Genomic DNA, 20,236 nt, shown 5'->3' with positions numbered 1-20,236 from the left:
ACTGTTTGCATTTTGGCCTCTTTGCCATCCACCACGACCTCTTTGGCTCCCCCTGCCTCTAGAGTTACCACGTCCTCCTCCATAGGACTGGTTTTCTTGAGTTTGCTGCATATTCTGATTTCTGCCACGGCCTCCAAATCGGCCTCCTCTACCTCTGCCTCTACCTCTTCCAGCATTTGAGTAGAAGACAGCTTCTTTTGAAGTTCCTCCTGAAGAAGATGCACCACCATTTCTCTGTTCCTTAGAAATTAGAAGAGCAATCAACTCCTCAAAATCAGGAAATCTTTCACGAACTGAAATGGATGTCCGAAACTGTGCATAATCCTTTCCTAGACCATTCAAGGTCACGGAAACTAAATCATCATCTTCCACTGGCGACCCAATGGAAGCAAGTGCATCTGCAATCTTCTTCACCTTCATGTGGTAGTCGTTGATGCTCATACTTTCTCTTTGCACATTATGCAACTCTTGCTTGAGCTGCATTTTCCTGGCTTGCGTATTTGTGCTATACATTTTTGACAAAGTATCCCATGCCTCCTTTGGCGTACTTGCATCCTGAATATGCACAATCATAGAGTCTGAAATACTGATAGACAGCCAATACATAACTTTCCTGGCTCTCTCATGCCATGTTTTAAATGCCTGCATTTGTTGTTGATTGGGAACATCAGGAAGAACTGGTTCTTCTTCATTTCCTGCAACAAATTCCCAATATCCTTTTCCCATAAGGAAATTCGTCATTCTAAACTTCCATGCCTGGAAGTTGTTCTTGTCAAGCTTTTCAGTGACAATCTGTGAAAGAGAATCAGACGCCATTACAGAATACTGCAAGAAATTCTGTCACTGCAAAAAACACAGCTTCACCCTCACAAGGACAAATCTGCAAAACTGGCGAAAGTGGTATTTGACCACACAGTCACTTCCTAGTGACGATTTTGCATAAACAGGAACCAAGGATGATTCTGAAACTCCCAATGTCTCTGCGCACAAGCATACGATGCAATTTCTACAGTAACTTTTCACCGACCTGTAGAACAGTGGTCGCACAGCATAAAACTGAGCCTTTTCTTGAGTGCGTGCAGAAAACTTCCGTCTGCAAAACAGGCCCCGAAATGGCCTCAAATCAAAAAAACAAGGTCGCCAAGGGCTAAAGCCCTTGCCCCGCAGCATATACTGCCCTCTTGCTTCACCGCGAAGGGCGTCTCAACCTGAGACAATGCACTCCTGCAATTTCCGGCTGTGCTACCTGCAGAGATCTGCTCCCAAAACAGGAAATGAAAGCAACACTACTCCTCTTACCAGACCACCGCGAGCTTGGCTTGCTTTCTTGAGCTCCTTACCACGAACAAGGCTCTGATACCATGTCAAGATTGTGGGAGAGAAGGAAGGAGTCTCGCTTGAAGCTTTCTTGCTTGCACAATGGGGGAAGACACACAAGGGTGGAGGCTGAAAACAGTTTTCCTCTTCTTAGTTGTGTAAGCCAAAAGAACTCAAGTACAAAGAAATAGAAGAACCCTATATATGGGTCTCAAACCAAACTCAACTAACTAAGGTGGCATACTAACTGAGCCACGAACTAGAGTAGATAAGGATAGCTATCATGTAGCTATTATTCATGGGCGGTGTACCAACCGCGTCTGCAACTGACAAGTCGGTGACATAAATATACAACGGTCACCCTGGCGTATCACGAGTGGAGCTCGATATCTCAACACCAATTGCCACCGCAAGGAGTGGAAAGAGGCCAAGAAGAGAGCAGCGGAGAAAATGACAAGTCGCCAGCATGCAGAGGCACGACGTATCCAGATGGCAACTGTGGGATCGTCGCATTATGGATCGGGTGGCAGGGAGTCATGGGAGGCTAAGTTTGTAAGTATTATTTGATTTTTTAAAAAAAATAAATTTTGTAATTTGTTTCACTTCATTATGTAGTGTGTTTTAATACGTTGTATGTTCAAATTGTTTTGTAGTATCATATCGTTGGTAGGATGCCTACTCCTAGAAAGGTAGGCTACCATCGAGGTCATATAACTGGGCGTCCACTTGGCAGCATTTCTACGAGGAGGGACTCATAACGGAGGAGCAATATAATCGCGCCATGAGGATTCCACCACCAGAAGAGGTATGTTTTATTTTTTATATGAAAAGTATAGATAACTCTAATTTATTATTTATAATGGTATTTATATACCTTAATCCTTTGTGTAGGCGAACCCTGATGCAGTTGAGTGTTTTATTTTCAGTATCCAATCTTCGAAATAAGCTTTCTGTGTTATCCCTAAGCATACAATTTGATGTTGATGGGGGGAAAAAAACCAGAGAGCATGTGGATTTGCAAGCCACATGCTCTCTGGTTTTTTTCTCATACCTCTATTTTGCGCATCTATCAGCGCGTCTAAATTGCAGGATAAATGTGCGTCTATTTTCGTCAAAAACTTTCAAAGTAAACGCGGTTTTAGATGCGTAGATACACGCTTGTATAGACGCACAATATGAATATGTCCACTTTTTTAAAAATATGATTATATATTTACGTAGCGCGTTTATACACGTGTCTATAGGCGCGTCTAAGTGTGTGTGTAACTCTGATCATAAGCGCGCTTTTAGACGCGATTTTGTAGACGCGCAAATAGACGCATTAATAAACACGCCCGACATTTTTTTTCACAATTCAAATATTGCGTCTACAAGCGCGTCTATGAACCCTTTTCGTTGTAGTGTTGGAAGTTAGAGGAACATTTCTTTGTCGATTAGAAGGGAGTAGCTAGCAATATGTAATATATGGCTCCAAAAAGGAATCTTCTCAAGTTATGTATGTTTCCTATCTTAAACACCAAAAATAGCATGGGTATAGTAGGATCTATGCCAACTGAGATGTATGCTCTTTCAAGTTGGTTAACAGAACGCTTGTCAAGCTAATTTCATCTCGACACAGATATCACAAACTTACATTCTTTCACATTTCTTTCAAACGGTAGCTTTGACATGACATTATATTCTCGATTTTTCAAGGTAGTAACATCCATAAAACTTAAAGCTTACGTTATCCTTCAAAAGGGCGTTTGACCTTTTGAGGGTTCTACCTTTTAAGGGAGGTTTGCAAATACGTGTGTCAAATGAAGGGTAGTGAATTTGGGAAATAATAATTAGGCTTCCGATGAAGAATTAGGAAACCTTTACCTCTCATTGTCATTATCCTTGAAACGGTAACAATAAATTGCAAAAAACACACTACCACTTGTATCAACATGTCAACAATAATTACTTGAAATAGTCATTCATATCAAGTTGTCAATAATTATTTACTTTAATCAATAAGGACATCACATGTTCGTACATTTATCCCCAGGTAAGTTACTCATGAATATATGTGTGCACCACATGGGTTCAAAATAAGGTATTTTTAAAATATCAATTTTATACTTTTTTAATATACAAAAGGTGTAATATAAAGGGGTTATTTACAGATTCAATAGAAAAGTGTTATGTTTTATTTGAAAAAAATTCATAGATAAGAATTTTTATAAATAGTCCTTGAACGCGCGTGATGTAGAGGATATACATATAGTAACTTCCCCGAGCATTTATCCCTCATTGTCATTATCCTTGAAACGGTAACAATGAATTGCAAAATTACAAGGCTTCCAATGAAGAGTTGGGCAACCCTTACCACTCATTGTCATTATCCTTGAAATGGTAACAATGAATTGCAAAAAAAACAATACAAGTCATCGTGTCAAGGTGTGAACAACCATTATTTCAAGCAGTCGTTTATATTAACCTTCAAGACCATAAAAAGACAAAATCATGAAAGCATAAATAGGGACGGATCTAAAGTAAACTATTCACAACCATTATCAATAGAGGAAAGAGAGATTGAAGAAGGCTTGGGCAAAATTCCTAGAGAAGACATACGTCTAAAGAGTAAGGATAGAAGAGTACACTCACATCTTAGGTTCATTTGACCCAGGAAGGATGATTGGAAACTCTTGCTTTGAAGAGTTTCAATGTATAAAATTGGGTTTCTTATTACGGTTTATACTGTGATTTAGTTCATTGTATCACGGTATTAAACTTGAGGGTTCTTGGATTGTATAGTGCTCTTATTTCATAATACACAAAGATTCTTCTTGGTGTTAATTGCATTCAATCTTTTGTCTTATTTGATCTCCTTATCCCCTACTACAGATTGTGGTAGATTGATACAATCCCTCCCCCTAGACAACATGAAGGTGTAGAAAAAGACAGAGAGTAGAGTAGAGTAGTTTATTATCATCCACGCAAGGCCAAATTATGACCCATGGGACCTTTCTGGATATACAACGATTCTCCTCCCCCATGGTAGGAAATGGTAGCTACATTGAAAGAACAATCTATGCAGTGTGGTTCTCCCAAAAGAGTAGCATGCGGGTGATGAGAGCCCCTAACTTCAATATACGAGTAGTGGTCAAAAATTGGTGAAGTGGCCCCTTTAAAGAGATATCAAAGTCAACCCATATGTGTGCATATGCTGGGCATGTCATAATCATGTGCTCCTGTGATTCTACACTCTGTAGTCCACATAGCTTGCATAACCTCGTCTCTCTTGCTTGTCCACTCCATGCACCTGTCTCAATCAATAAAGTGTGTGATCGAGTTTAAAGTCGTGCAATACTCTGTCTAAATACCACTGAGAGTGGGTTGGCTATGTATGGCTCCATGTGTGCCTCTGCCTACATGTAGGATTTCCAACATGAAGGATAGATATGCATACAATAATAAGCAAGTTTGCCATTTTCTCCCTTTCTTTGATGTTTTACTTGATACGCTTGTAAGAGGTTTGATTGAAATGTGTCCATGCATATATCTTCGGATGCCATATCTAGAGAGAGAGAGAGAGAGCCAAAACACATCACAAAGTGCACTTGGTTCGAGTTCATATGATGCAATTGTGAGAACAATTAAACTGATCACAAAATGAGTGCTGTGTAGGACAAAATCCAATTAAATATAACCAAAAAATGAAGATTACAGCAAATGGGACTTGAAATGACAATCATCCTAGCATGTAGAGTCAACTAATGCAAAAAATACAACTAACTGTTAGGATAACACAAATAGTACATGCATTAAATGTAGCAATACATGAATAAAATAATACAAAAATTGAAATGACAGATTTTTGTAGACAATGCAAGCAACAAATGGCTTGAAATAGGTTGATTTTTGTTAGGGATAAGTTAGTTGGATAGTAGTAGATAGAGAAATATCAACAAACAGTAGTAGACATTGAGGGCAGACTTGTAGTAGCAAAGAACAACACGTAAAGGCCAATGTTTGATACCATGTTACAAGTGGGTGTGGTGATGGATGTGTATGAAACTACCGTAATAGACTGCACAACACAAGATAGAAGAGAGAGACTACAAAGAAAGTAAAGAATATTGCAAATAGAACTTAGAAGAATTCTTGGAAAATGTAATCCATTTCCCAAGATAAGGGATAATATAGTACTAATGAATCATGAATATGCACTAACATTGCCTCCTCTACAACAATAGGATCTACATAGAGTAACAGAAGTGAATGATTGAGGAGGCACTCCAGCCTATAAATAGACAATAAATATGAAAACGTTAGCCAATAGAAAATAATCAAATAATCAAGTTGACTAGCAAAAAAATGCCTAATTTATACCAAGTGGGATACACACCAACTAGGGTTTACATACCCAGTCACATTGACGAGGGTATATAAGGTGTAAGAGCCCCAGATTAGGGCAACTGATTATTATCAAGATCATACTCTTCACCTTCATCTCATGCTTCCATGGCTTCCTCCTTTCTCCTCTCTTTTCTCCCTTTCTCTCTCCTCTTCTAGTATTCTTCCTTCTTCTTCTTGCTCTCTTTCTCTCTCTCAAACTCTTCTCCTCTCTCCTCTCAACTTCTTTCATTACAAGTGGTATCAGAGCTTCAGGCTTTGGTCCTTTTCTTCTTTCCCCTTTCCTCCTTTTCAAATCCCAAAAACCCTAGTTACTCAGCTTACAGGTACAGGTACAGCAAGAATGACTACATTTAAATTCAACTTTTTTGAGCAAGTAGGAGCTATAACTGGAGACTTAGACATATCTGGAGGTAAAACAATTAAAATAGTAGGTCGTCACTTCTTTTCATGCAAATTTTAAGGGTTCCATGCCAAGTTTGAAGTCTCAGGGGTTAGAGGAGGACGAAAACTTAGCTACTTTTTGCTTCAACCACTTTCTCTCTCCTCCCAGGCAAGCTACCATAGCCACACAATAGAGAAGAACTCTTATTTTTCCCTAGAGCAGCCATGGGAGTGCCCATGTGAAGTCCCAGGACCTTCCCCACTTGCCCCTAACCAAGGGCAACACCCTTGTGGAGGGGCACAGCCAAGAAGAGAGCCCAGGGAATAGCCTGCAAATTGTGGTGCATTTTGTGCTGTTATTCCCTACTCTGCTTGCCCTCCTCAAGCTCAAATTGTTACAACTATATATATCATCTCTCACTTGACTTGGGTCTCACCTATATATACTAACTCTACATCAATATGAATCATTCTTTGGGAGCATGTCTTGTGTATCTCTCTCATACTCTCTCTCTCTCTCAACATGGTATCAGAGCTATGGATGCGTAGCAACAACAAGGAAGATAAGTTGTTTCATTGTTTATACTTGCTTGAATTCTTTGCATAAGTGATGATTTGATACATGAACTTGTTCAAATTAGAAGTATTAGTTAATTTTGTCTTTAAAAACAAAACCAGGTCCAGGTGCGTAGCTCTCGTCGTGCTCTCGAATCCTGTCAAAAACGCTTGTCAATCGGAGTTCTGGATCAAAAGTTATGACAGTTCAGGATTCAAGACAGCAATTCTGCTCGAATCTGTGATTCTTTATTTAAAACTGTATTTCTAATTACAGTTCGTTAATCCCCAATTACAGTTTATTAATCGCTCGTCTTCGTTAATGATGTTGATTACGACAAGCAAACATCTTGCTATTTTTAGCGATGTTTTATTATCGTTCACGTTCTTTGCTCGACTGAAATAGCACTTTTCTTATATGCGTCATCTCGTCTTGCACGTTACGCCTCTCTATTTCGGGCTTTCTTTTTAGTCACTCAATACTTTTCGTCGTTCTTACGTGCATATCCCTATTTTGATTGTCATGCGTCTCAACTACGCTCGTCTGCGTCTCAACTACGCTCGTCTTGATCATGGTTTGCAGATTCTGCGATCTCATCTTATTTGTTTTCTCTCGACATACAGGCATGGCCAATTGCGTAATTGTTAACGGATATCCGTCTGGCCAACGTTCGGTTCCCTTCTTCCAAGGACAAGGCTTTCCTGGGTGGAAAGCAAAGATGATGCTAATTCTTGAAGGTGACGAATTATTTGATATTGTTTTGGGCGACCTATCTTGCCCAGTTCAACCTATTGATGTGACGAATAACAATTCTGTGATTACTGATGGTCCATTATTTGAACAATGGAAAATTGATCATACTGATTGGATTCGTCGTGACAAAGCGGCTCGTCGTTATATATTGTCTGCACTTCCTGACTCATGTTGGATGTCTTTCATCTGGAAACCTCTCATGCTATTTGGGAGTATCTTATCTCAACATTTGAGAAGAAATCGGTCACCGAAATTTTATATCTCCAAACTTGTTTGAAGAATCTTCAATATAAGGTTGGTACCTCTATGCACTCTCATATCGAGGCTTTTAAAGACATTATCAATCAGCTTGGTGCTACCGGCGCTCCTGTTGCTAAAAATCAGATTGTTACTCAACTTCTTCATACCATTAAAGATCCTTTATATGACAATATCATCACTATTTTGTCTAACAAGGATGATATCCACTTTGACAAAGCATGTATATCTCTTATTGAATATTCTCAACGTCATGAGTATCATTTGGAAAAATCTGATGCTGTTTTGGTCACTCGGGAACAAAGGGATTTTGATGCTGCTTTTGTTGCTCGCAAGCGCCCTGCTTCACGTTTTCAACAGGGTGGACGCCCTAATCCAGGATGAGGAGCATGGAGTTACTACAAAGCAACCTCGCTCGTCCAAAAGTTTTCCTCCTTGTGATTATTGTGCACATACAGATCATCCATCTCGTCGTTGTTATAAACGCAGATATGATGAAGAACGTTCTCGAGCTTATATTGTTCAACAAACTACAACTGATGATGATCATACTCATCAGGAGCTCAATTTCGTCCATTATGATATCTCTCCAGAAAAGGTACTTCATGTTCATGATGGTTCTCTATTCATCATTGATTCAGGTGCCACTGGAAACATGACATACCAATCGCAGTGGCTTCACAATTATCATTCTCTTCCTGTCAAGAAGTTTGTTTACCTTGCGGATGATACGACTTGTCAAGTCAAAGGAGTGGGTGATTTATATCTGGGGACTGTTTCATCCACTAGAATATTAAGAGGAGTTCTTCATGTTCCAGATTTGCAAAGAAATCTTCTTTCTGTTGCTCGTCTAGTTGATCTTGGTTTGTTTGTTGGCTTTGATCATAATCAATGTCGTATAGAGAAAGACGGGCATACTATAGCAGTGGCTCCTCGACATGGTAATCTATTTGAGCTATCATTGAATGATACAGTTGCAAATGTTGTTACTGCCCTTGGAGATGCAGATTGCAAATTATGGCATCAACGATTTGCACATTCCGATTTTGCCAAAATTCTTGATCTTCATCGTCATGGTCTTTTACAAGGTATGGATCTTAAATCTCATCCACGTATGGGAATATGTGAGTACTGTGCACTTGGAAAACACCATCGTTCGCCTTTCCACACTTCTACTTCATCACATTCTTGTGCTCTCTTGGATTTGGTTCATACCGATATTTGCGGTCCTTTTCCTGCCTCAAAGTCTCAATATCGATATTTTATAACTTTCATTGATGATTTCTCATGGTACACACATGTCTATCTTCTTCGACATAAGTCTGAGGCTTTATCTATATTTAAACAATACAAGATAAGTGTGGAGCTTCAAACTGGATTCTCTATAAAGACGCTTCGCAGTGACAACGGCGGTGAATATGTATCCAATCTATTTGATGACTTCTGTAAGGATCAAGGTATTCATCATGAGTTTACAGTTCCTTATTCTCCTCAGCAAAATGGTGTTGCTGAGCGCAAAAATCGCACGATTCTTAATGCTATACGTTGCATGCTTATACACACTGGTTTGTCTCGAAAGTTTTGGACTGAAGCACTTCTAACAGCTGTTTTTATTCAAAATCATCTTCCAACTATTGCACCTGCTGGTAAAATTCCTATAACAATTTGGACAGGGAAGACACCTTCAGTCTCTCACTTTCGCACATTTGGCTGCATTGCTTATATTCATGTGCCCAAGGACACTCGACATAAGTTGGATCCTCCAGGTTTGAAGGTTATTTTTCTTGGTTATTCAGATCATTCCAAAGGTTACAAATTTTATGATCCTTCTTCTCAAAAGGTCATCATTAGTCGTGATGCTATATTTGATGAGAAGACTATGGGTGGCACATGGTCGTCAGATGTTTCAGATGATACACAATCTTTGCTTAGTGCATTTCCTTACTTGCTTTGTGATTCTACTAATTCTGATGATCATAAACCTCCTTCACCTCCAAAGAAGATTGATGAAAATTTGGAGATCTATGTTGATCTTCCTATTGAGATAGAGCATGGATTCTATTCTATTGAATATGATGTCTTTGATGATGCTATGTTTGTCCAAGAGGATCCAATATCATATATGGAAGCTATCAATTCGTCTCAAAGAGATCAATGGCAAGAAGCTATGCAAGCTGAGTACGATTCTTTAATCTCCAAAGGTACATGGATTCTTACTGAACTCCCCCAAAATCGTGTTCCTATCAAATGTAAATGGGTTTATAAAACCAAGAAAAATAACCTTCAAACCTGGAGGATCCAACTTATGTCGAGTGTCCTTGGGCACATGAATATATCAAGACCAAAGCTGATGGCTCGTTTGATAAGTTCAAAGCACGACTTGTTGCAAAAGGTTACTCACAGATTGCAGGAGTAGATTATCAAGAAACATTTTCTCCCGTTGTGCGCTCCACAACTGTTCGTATGATTTTGGCTTTTGCAACACTATTTGATCTAGAAATTCACCAAATGGATGTTAAAACGGCTTTTCTCAATGGAGATCTTGAAGAAGAAATCTATATGGAGCAACCTGAAGGTTTTATGATTGTAGGAAAGGAGCATCTTGTATGTCAGCTTCATCGTGCATTATATGGATTGAAGCAAGCCTCTCGTGCTTGGTATATTAAGATTGATCAGTTCCTCACATCTAAAGGTTTTGTTGCATGTTTTGCTGACCCAAATCTTTACATCAAAAGGGAGGACAAATATTTTATTATTCTTTCTCTATATGTTGATGATACTATTCTTGTGTCAAATAATATTGCTTTCTTGGATGCTATGAAGAAGCTTTTATCGACTGCATTTGAAATGGTGGATCTTGGTGAGATACATTCTTGTTTGGGTATTCAAGTTCAACGACACCGACAATAAGGCATTCTTCTTCTTCGCCAGACAAAGTTTATTAATGATATTGTTAAGAAGTTTGGGTTGACAAATGCGCACTCTGCTAACACTCCCATTCTTTCAAGCTCTACCAAGGGTACATCTACAACACGCAATGAAGAATCAGCCATTCATCAACCTTTTGCTAATCTTGTTGGTTGTCTTCAATTTATTGGTTTAAACACAAGACCAGATATTTTATTTGCAGCTAATTTTTTGGGACAGTATCTTTCTTCCCCTTCCACTATTCATTGGAGTGCTACAAAACGTATTCTTAAGTACCTCAAGGGTACTAAGGAATTTGGTCTTATTTATCGTCGTCGAGAGGATTCTTCTTTATCTTCTTCAACTTCTATTGACCTTATTGGATATACAGACGCTGATTGGGCAAGTTCACACTTATCCATGCGATCTACAAGTGGGAATTGTTTCTTTGTAAATGGATGTTTGGTTTCTTGGTCCAGCAAGAAACAACGATGTGTTGCGGTTTCTACAACTGAAGCCGAATATGTTGCTGCATCATTAGCAGCTCGCGAGCTAGTTTGGCTTCGACAACTACTTGCAGATTTGGGACATCCTTCATCATCTAGTACACGTCTTCGATGCGATAACCAAATTGCTATTAGTCTTACCAAAGACTATATACAACATAGTAAATCAAAGCATATTGCTATTCATTATCATTATGTTCGACATGAAGTCAAGAAAGGTTCCATTATGGTGGAGCATTGTCCCAGTGATCAAATGGTTGCAGAAATCTTCACAAAAGCTCTTAGTGAAGCTCGCTTTAGCTCATTAAGACATGAACTTGGTATTGTTCCAAGTTCTTGTCTCACTGATTGAGGTATGTATCATTGTATTCAAGAAAACTTTATAGTAAATCATTTTTGTATCGTAGGTATGTGTAGGGGCTCGGGTTTTTCCCTTGTTCTCCCCAAGGGTTTTTTCACTCGCAGCTAGAGACCTTTGTTTGAGTGGGGATGTTACAACTATATATATCATCTCTCACTTGACTTGGGTCTCACCTATATATACTAACTCTACATCAATATGAATCATTCTTTGGGAGCATGTCTTGTGTATCTCTCTCGTACTCTCTCTCTCTCTCAACACAAATCTCCTCCCACCTGGCCTTCCCCATGGCATTGACAGCTCCCCCTTGCTCCTCTTGACCAAGTTTCGGCCTTCTTGTCCATCATTTGAACCCCCTCCTCCAGCAAGGCTCAGTTTGCTAATGTATCTTGCCATGAACACCCATTGAAACTCCACCCTAGCCCTCAGTTCAGCCCACAACATTAGAAGCTCAGTCTTCATGCAACCCTTCAACCCCTTTTTCTTTCCCTTAATCGAATTGAAGACATGGAGCTCAACATGCAGAGAATTTGTGGGCAGCCATGAAAGCTTCACTTGAAGATTTCCCTCCTTGAAGCTTAAGCTCGAGAACAAGCATAGGAGCCATCCTCCTTAGTAGGAGCATTCGAATGCTGAAGTCTTCTTCCACAGATGGCCCCAACCAACTGGACTTGATCGATGGAGAAATCGGACATCATGATGATTTATGCTTTAACGGTCTTCCCAAGAATTAAAGAGGTATGCCAATATGATCTTAATCTCTCAATTTAACCACTTGTTGAGCTTAATCCTTGTTGGAGAGATTAAAGATTGCATAGGTCTAATAGCTCAATCCTCTTTGTGTGCATGCATCATATCTCTTCCTGAAATTCATTGTATTGATTGACATTAATCCCCACTTTGTCTTGTAATCTTGGATAAGCCCCAAAATGAATGATAACCATTGTAAATTGGGTAAGTAGCAGCGAGTGAGTCAATGGACTGCCAAGGTAACCCCTACCCAAGCCTCTATTCATTCCTTGCATCTCATGAAAAGGGCCAATGTCTCCTTTCCAATGCATCTCATGCTAATTGCTTAATAAAAAATGTCTGCCATGTATACTCTGACTGAGAAAAAAGGCCGATGTCAGGCGAGGTGATAAGACAAAAGAGAGGTGACCCTCCCTTACCACTCAAGACCTTGAAGGGATGCACAACCCAGCGCGGGGGGAACCTTGCCTACCTCCTGGTGATCTGGAACCCGATACTTGTAGGCAGGTGCAGGTACTTCCCATGAGCTCCACTCTCCTTGATGCAATGATTCCCCCTTGGACACCTCCACAATGCTAATGGTACCCTTGTATGACACTTGAAGTGCATGCAATCAAAGGAGATGTATGGCAGTGAATTCATTTATGCATTGATGAGAGAGAAGATGGGTATGCAATGATGCTTGAGATAATGCTCAATATGCTCAGTATGCTATTGATGTTGCTGATCAGGCCTCTTGGACAAGGGTTTATCCATGTAAGGCTTTTGAAATAAGGGACATGCAGTGTTTTTTGTCACAGTCCTATAGGACAGTCAAGAACATCCTATTGCAAAAATTTCTATATTGAATTTGAAAGTTAACCCTATAAGATGGCTTTGTCCCCTCCAATTTGAATCAAAAACCTCCCTAATTGGAGCTACAATTTGAAAGTTATGCCCATTTTTGTGCACTAGGGTCATTGTGGATAGGGTGTAGACCAAGGCATAGTAAATCAATTACAAAAAATTCTGATAATTTTTTGTCAGAAAGGTTAATATCTCATCTCCAAGAGGACTTTGTCCCCTCCGACTTGAGCCAAAAACCTCATCAATCGGAGGTTCTTACAAAGAGTTATGCCCCTTTTACTGATAGCAGGTCCTGTGGATTGCATCCAGATGGCTGGTAAGAAATGCAAAAGCAAGGCCCAAGAGGAGCTATATAGGGAGATTAGAGACTCCCAGACATCCATGAATGAGAAACCAAGCTCAACACATGATTACCATGGCGACATATAGGAGGAAATGCTTGAAACAAACCCGTACACCCTTCTCAATCACACCCTCTATCAACATGAGCTTTGTCATATGGAATGGCATAATGACATGGTCACCAACCACCGCCAAATGATGTACAAGTTTGATGAAGTGATCAAGCACATGACTCTCTCAAACTCAAAGACTCAATAGACCTTGGAGCAGCTCATTGCCCTTGTTGCTCAATTAGCGACAGCTTCATCCCAAGAGAAGGCCAATGACTCTAGGCATGAGTCTAGCTGTCCTCCACATCAGGAACTATTGCATGGTCCACAAGGTATACTTGGTGCTAAGAGAATCTCCCCTTCCACCTACGAGATTGGCAAACCCTCTCATGCGCATGATGAGGCCCTGTTGAATTCCCCCATCCACCATGCAACCAACATCCATTTGAGGCCTTCTCCCACTCTTGGTCGAATTTCCCTCGCTCTCCCTAGGAGCTCCCATGCACCCCATATGAATAAGCACCATCAAGGAAAATATGGTATGAATGGCCAGCCTGGAAATCATTGACAGCATGGTTATAATGGACAACATGGGCTTAATGTACCAACATGGAATGTATGGACAACAAGGCATGAATGGCCACCACGGGATGTATGGATAGCAAGGATTTCATGGGCAACATGGCCCAAATGAATTGCGTGACAAGATCATCCTCACAAAGTGCAATGGAAAATCCCCCTCACCATCTAACTTAGAGGAATGGATGTCCAAGTTGGAGTCCTACTCTAATATCTTTCCTTGCACAAATGATCAGAAAATCCTTTTCACTTCTCTCCACTTGGAAGGATTTGCCCACACATGGTGGCGCTATATCAATCAAGAGAATCAACAGTTCATTGACTAGGAAGGTTTTAAAATGTATATGGTCCAAGTTTTTGTGTCTCCTATGGAAAAGGAGCGGTTCAAGATGATGGTACACACTTGACCAATGTAACCTCACTATGCGTGAATTCACAAATTAGTTCATGAACTTGACCATGTATGTGGAGTGTGAGAAAGTAGAGTTGCAGCATTGGAATGTGTGCATAAGAGGAAGGAGAGAGCTCAAAGTACAAGAAAAATATCTTGTTTACTAAGTTGCTTACAAGTACAACTTGGGTACACTCTCCCACACTTGATAGTGACCCAACGACTGTTTATATAGCCTCTGCCAAGCTAGGGTTAGGGTTTCCCGTGTCCCTAAGGCTATTCGCACCCATCTGCCCTTATGCACCCTTGATTACAGTGGGTTCCTATGCGTATCTTCTAACACCCCACCTCAATGCCAGGGTGGCATTGGATTACAAGGCATATAAGATGTCTCCCCCCATTAAAACAATCGGTATGCCTTTATAAATCAGGCTACAAGCGTGTTTTTAGATAGATGGTTTAAAGACTCAAAAAAGTCGATCTTCAGATGAATTGGAGGCATAATTGGCCACCAGTTCTTTGGGTACATCAGGAGTATTGGGGCATTTACTAGTGATATGCCCTATCTTCTTGCATTTGTTACATTTCATTTTCTCAGGATACTTCTTCCAACAACTGTTTACAAGATGTCATTTTTCTTACAGAAAGAACATCTAGTGAGAGTTGTATGTACCAATACTTGATCACGGGAAGTTGAAGATGCCTGATTGTTGCTGCCTTCTTTATGGTTTCTCTTTTCTTCATCCAAACAGGATTGGATGGTACTTGCCAATGTAGGATCTGGAATGTTGGTAAGAGTAGTTACAAGAGTAGGAAACACATGTTTTACAACTTTTAGGAGAATAGCTATAGCATCTTCTTCATGTATTGGAGCTTGTATTGAGGAAATATGTGCCATAAGTCCCTTCATGTGAGAGATGAATTTTCCCAAGTCTTCTCTTGATCGATATTCCAAGCTAAAGAATTCAATTTTAAGGAAGATTTTAGTATTTTTACTAGTGGATCCATAGAGCTTTTCAAGCTCATCCCATTTTTCTTTAGCAATATTTAGTTGATCAACATGATGAATCAATGATCATCTAAGTGTAACATAATGATTGCCTGGGCACATTGGTCATCCTCTATATCAACTAGATTTGCAGAGTTAACAGCTCTAGTACCTTGAATGAGAGGCCAATACCCTCTCTTCATCATTTTATACTTGATAAGTACTTGCCATGGGTCGAAATATTTGCCATCAAATTTTTGAATTTGAGGATGGACATCAGCATATGTTGTGGCCATTGGAAAGGTCTTACCACTTGTTAGAACAAGGGCAGTGTAGTCCCTTACAAGTTTGCCACTAAATGCAGAAGCAATTCAAAGTTGTAATGATGAGAAGGGCTGAAAATCATACATACGTAATATTTCAAAATATTACTTTGGTGGTCCTTTCTTAGGAGCAATCTTCTTCCAAGGTTTAATGGTCTTTTTAGGCTTTAATGATTTGAACCTCGACTGGACTTCAGGCTCCTCTTTGTGGTATGGCTCAGTGGATGACCCTTGTGTAGGACAAGGACGGTCTATGATTTCAATGCTTGTTGCTAATGATTCTGAGGAGAGTACAATGACACTCATCCTTCTAATTTCATTGACCAATATACATAAGAAGAAATCACTCAAAATATGCAATACAATTTTAGTGTATGATGGTCTATGTGTTTATACTTGTGCACATAGCCTTACAACTTGAAGCAAAGCACTCAATTGTTTTAATTTCCTGATAAAAACATTCAGATTCTGTAAGTATAAGCAACAATGATGATTAAGAAATGTGCCTTAGTGCTTACAAGCACTTAGCTCATGTTGCTAGAGATGGTAAATGTCAGTCTTGATAAGCTTGATGCCGACTTTCCAAGTGTACTAACTTCTGAGATAAGGTTCCCAGATTAGTAACTGACTCAAAAGAAGTTAACTCAGTGATGAAAATCACTATTAATGACCAAACATTGAGAAATCTGAAAGTTGAAGAAGCTTGAAGCTTCCTGGCTATGGCTGCCAGGAAACTAACAGTTAGGATTTGGCTTCTAGCAGCCAAGAGAGATGAAATTTTCCCAAGCCCTGTTAGGGGGAGATGGCCAACTAGGGGGGTTATGGAAACCCTATGGTGGCCAAGGAGATTGTGCCGCTTGCTGCCTACATCAAGCCTGAAGACGTCATGCTGTCAGAAACTATGCCGATTCTGAGATTTGGAGAATGTTGCTCATCATGTCGACTAATCCCATGCTTTGTTGTGCCAGACTGATTCACCCTGAGGTGAGGAGAAGATCTCTAGAAGGAATCAGGAGCTGAAACTCCTTCGTTTTCCAACACCAACTCCTCCAAGGTTAGGGGGTCAGGCTAGCTATGGAGGCAAGAGGTAAAAGATAAAGATGATGGAAAAAAATGTGCACTTAGTGAGGCTGAGGGTCTAGGAAGCTGAGGGGATCAGAGGAGGCTCTGATACCATTTGAGAAAGTAGAGTTGTAGCATTGGAATGTGTGCACAAGAGAAAGCAGAGAGCTCAAAGTACAAGAACAACATCTTGCTTACTAAGTTGCTTACAAGTACAACTTGGATACACTCTCCCACACTTGATAGTAACCAATCGGCTATTTATATAGCCTCTGCCAAGCTAGGGTTAAGGTTTTCCTTGCCCCTAAGGCTATTTGCACCCATCTGCCCTTATGCACCCTTGCTTATAGTGGGTTCCTATGCCTATCTTCTAACATGGAGAACATTAGCGATGATGCTAATTGCATAACTATATTTATGGGTTGCAACCGAGCCTATCGGAAGATGTCATGGCCCAAAAGCCTATCGCATTGTTTGATTATTAACCCAAGTCGAGATGGCGAATAAAGATGGTGAAAAAATGAAGGAAAAAGTGGAAAAAAGATGGAAAAAGAGCAAAAACATGCAGGCGGCCTCTAAAGCTAAGCTGGGGCAAAAAGCGCAATTTTAAATGAAAAGCGCCTCAAAAAGGCTCTAAAAACTCTTCTCAAAGAGCGCTAGGCTCCTTCCTGTGCCAATTGTAAAATATTAGATAGGTGTAGGCTAGAGGCATAAGGCTAGAAGAGGAAAATAGAGAAAGGACCTTGCCACAACGGCCTGTCATGTAAAAAAGAGATGGGTGCCCATGGAAATTTAGGGTTTTGTATATAAAGTTCAAAAAGTAAATGAGAGCTCATTCTTTTGGTGTGTGGCTAACAAGAGTTCCCTTCTTCTCTTCTCCTTGCTTGTGTGTGCTCTTGAGAGAGGGAGTGTGAGAGTGTGAGGGAGTGAGTGTGTAGGAGTGAGGGATCCAGAGGGTGAAGCTCTTCACCATCTCCTCTTCTCCTCTTCTCTTCTCTTCTTCTCTCTTTTCTTACGCGCGTGGCTATGGTGGATGGAGCTTGGAGATGGAGGCTTGAGGATGCTTGAGCTATTATCTAGCATTGTGGAGCTACCGGAGTGCGTAAGAGAAGAGGCAACTCATTTCATCATCAAGGTAAGCTCACTACACTTGTAGTATTGACGGCGCGTCGGCTAGGTGAGAGATAGCCATTAGAGCTCACTTGAAATGCTTGAAACAATAAGCGGTCCGTGGGTCTTGGCGGTTGAGCGTGAGCTTCCCCTAATTTTGGTTCTATTTTTGGGACAAATGGATTCAAGCTTGAGCACTTGTGCGCCTCATATCAAACATCGAAGTAAGGGATTTATCCCCGAACCGGAGCTTGAGATAGGTAGGAAGTTGGGTTTTTGATCTTCGAAGCAAGTAAGTATTTTGGGTTATTTTTTTTGTTTGATGATTGGAAAACATGGAGAAATCATTTCAGTTTTTTGCTTTTAACTCTTGTTGCATTTAGCGTAGGTTAGGACTAGGAAATCGAATCGGAAAAGGGTAGGATTTATTGTTGCAAAACAGGGCAAAACATGGCACAAATCATGCAAAAATGGCAAAAAGATTGCTTGGGAGGCTTAATGTCGGCAAGTGAGTGATTGGGAGTGTCCAAACCCTACCCGAGAAGGGGTTTAAGAGCCAAGAGGCCAAGGGAGAGCTCATTTGCAACCCTTGTAGTGAGTGAGAGAGAGACAGAGAGAGAGAGAGAGAGCCTGTGGAGAATCAATTCGATCTTGTTGTCGGAGAGCCTACCGATCGCTTCAGGTATATCAATCACTTCCCCTTGCACCCTAGTTATGATCTGGACGATTGTGTGTGAAGTGATTAGCTAAATTGTTAGTTTTGAGTAAAATCGCCTCGGTGCTGCCACCTCGCCCGCAACTCGGCTTGTCCAAGCGGCCGACTTCTGGGCTGAGTCCCAAAATTGGCCCTCGGCCCTTTGTAAAGCCTGATTGAGCACAAGTGCACGGGAAGAAACACACACACTGAGAGGAGATAAATTGAGGATTGTATTTAATAAGTTAAGGAACTCACTCAGATAAAGAACTCAAGGAACCCACCAATAGGAGAAGGCCCCAAGGACATAGAGAAATTATCGACACACTATCGACACACGGAGTAGGACCAAGCAAGCGGCGCCAAAGAGGTGGATTTGACAAACTTACTCAACATGATCGATAGCTTGGTGGAGCACGAGAATACAACGATGGTAGAAGAAAACCCAAACCGTAGGCCAAACGAGGAACTCAACTTAGAAGTCTTTCCAAAGGCGATTTAGCAGCTGGTTAGTAGCTACAATGCGCACCCTCGATATGAGCACCGCGACAGGACAGCAGATGCTATCATCGCAGACTTAGAAGAGGGGAGGAAGCTAGCCCACAAGGCACTGCAAAGCATAGTAGAGTACAACCGAGACCAGTAGACTAGGAGCCAAAGGCAAAGCGCAGAATTGTGTGAGGTACAACAGGTGCTGAACCTAGCTGGTAGAAACCGAACTGATCACGAGAGAGCCCTAAAAGGAGACTTAACACTGAGCAAGCTTCTCATGAAGCGAATGCTAGACAACACAGCAGCATAGCAAAGTGCCGTAGCACTAGCGACATCACTACTAGCAGGATTAGGAGCAAACCAAGGCTCCAAGAGCCAGTTCAAAATCCCAATCATTGCAAAGCAGCTGGACAAGTACCAGCCCCACGACGATCCATACAACTTCGTAGAGCAATTCGAGTAAGTCTACAAAGCTAATGGCCTCACCGACCTGACTCAGTGCTCTCAAGTGTTCAGGCTCTGCTTAGGTGACAAGGATAGGTCTTGGTATATGAGTTTAGATGCCGCAGAGCGAATCAACTTCAACGGCCTCAAGAATGTCTTCATCAAGAGATTTGCTGAGCCTGGATACTTCGACAATCTGCTAGTGCAACTAATGAATGCCAAGCAGGAGAAGGAGGATATTCGCGATTACATGACCCACATGAGGAGTCTCTTCAAGAGAATCCCTATGGGTGAGCGACCAATTGAAAGAGCGGTGTCAACTGTATTCATCAGCGAAATTCGAAATTCAAAATTGTATAAGGCTTTGGCAAGCAACTCAAGCTTGCAGCGAGACGTGCTAGCTAGGGTTTTTGAGGAAGCCATCAGAGTTGATGACCAGCTGAAAGAGAGAAGCTCCAGGAGCTTAAACTCAAAAGAAACCAAATCGCAGAGCTAAGAGAGAGCTTCAACCTCTAGCGAACGATTAGGCCCAACTACCCAAGATAAGGGGAACGCCACCGGGACAAACCAAGACTTGGCTGATGTAAAGATGGAGATAGCCAAGTTGCAAGACATGTTGAGACGACCAACACGCCCACACGTCCAAAGCATGTACTATGGCGGAAACCACTTGCCAGCTGAGTTTCAAGACCCTAGGTCAAGACCTTGCACTAATTGCGGTAGGTTCAGTCACGATGTCG

Source organism: Lygodium microphyllum, chromosome 9 (genome assembly GCF_053477565.2).
Source record: "Lygodium microphyllum isolate KBCC chromosome 9, Lygodium_microphyllum_v1.1.10, whole genome shotgun sequence".
Classification (NCBI taxonomy): Eukaryota; Viridiplantae; Streptophyta; class Polypodiopsida; order Schizaeales; family Lygodiaceae; genus Lygodium; species Lygodium microphyllum.
The sequence above is the reverse complement of the archived record's forward strand: the minus strand, read 5'-3'. Positions refer to the sequence as shown.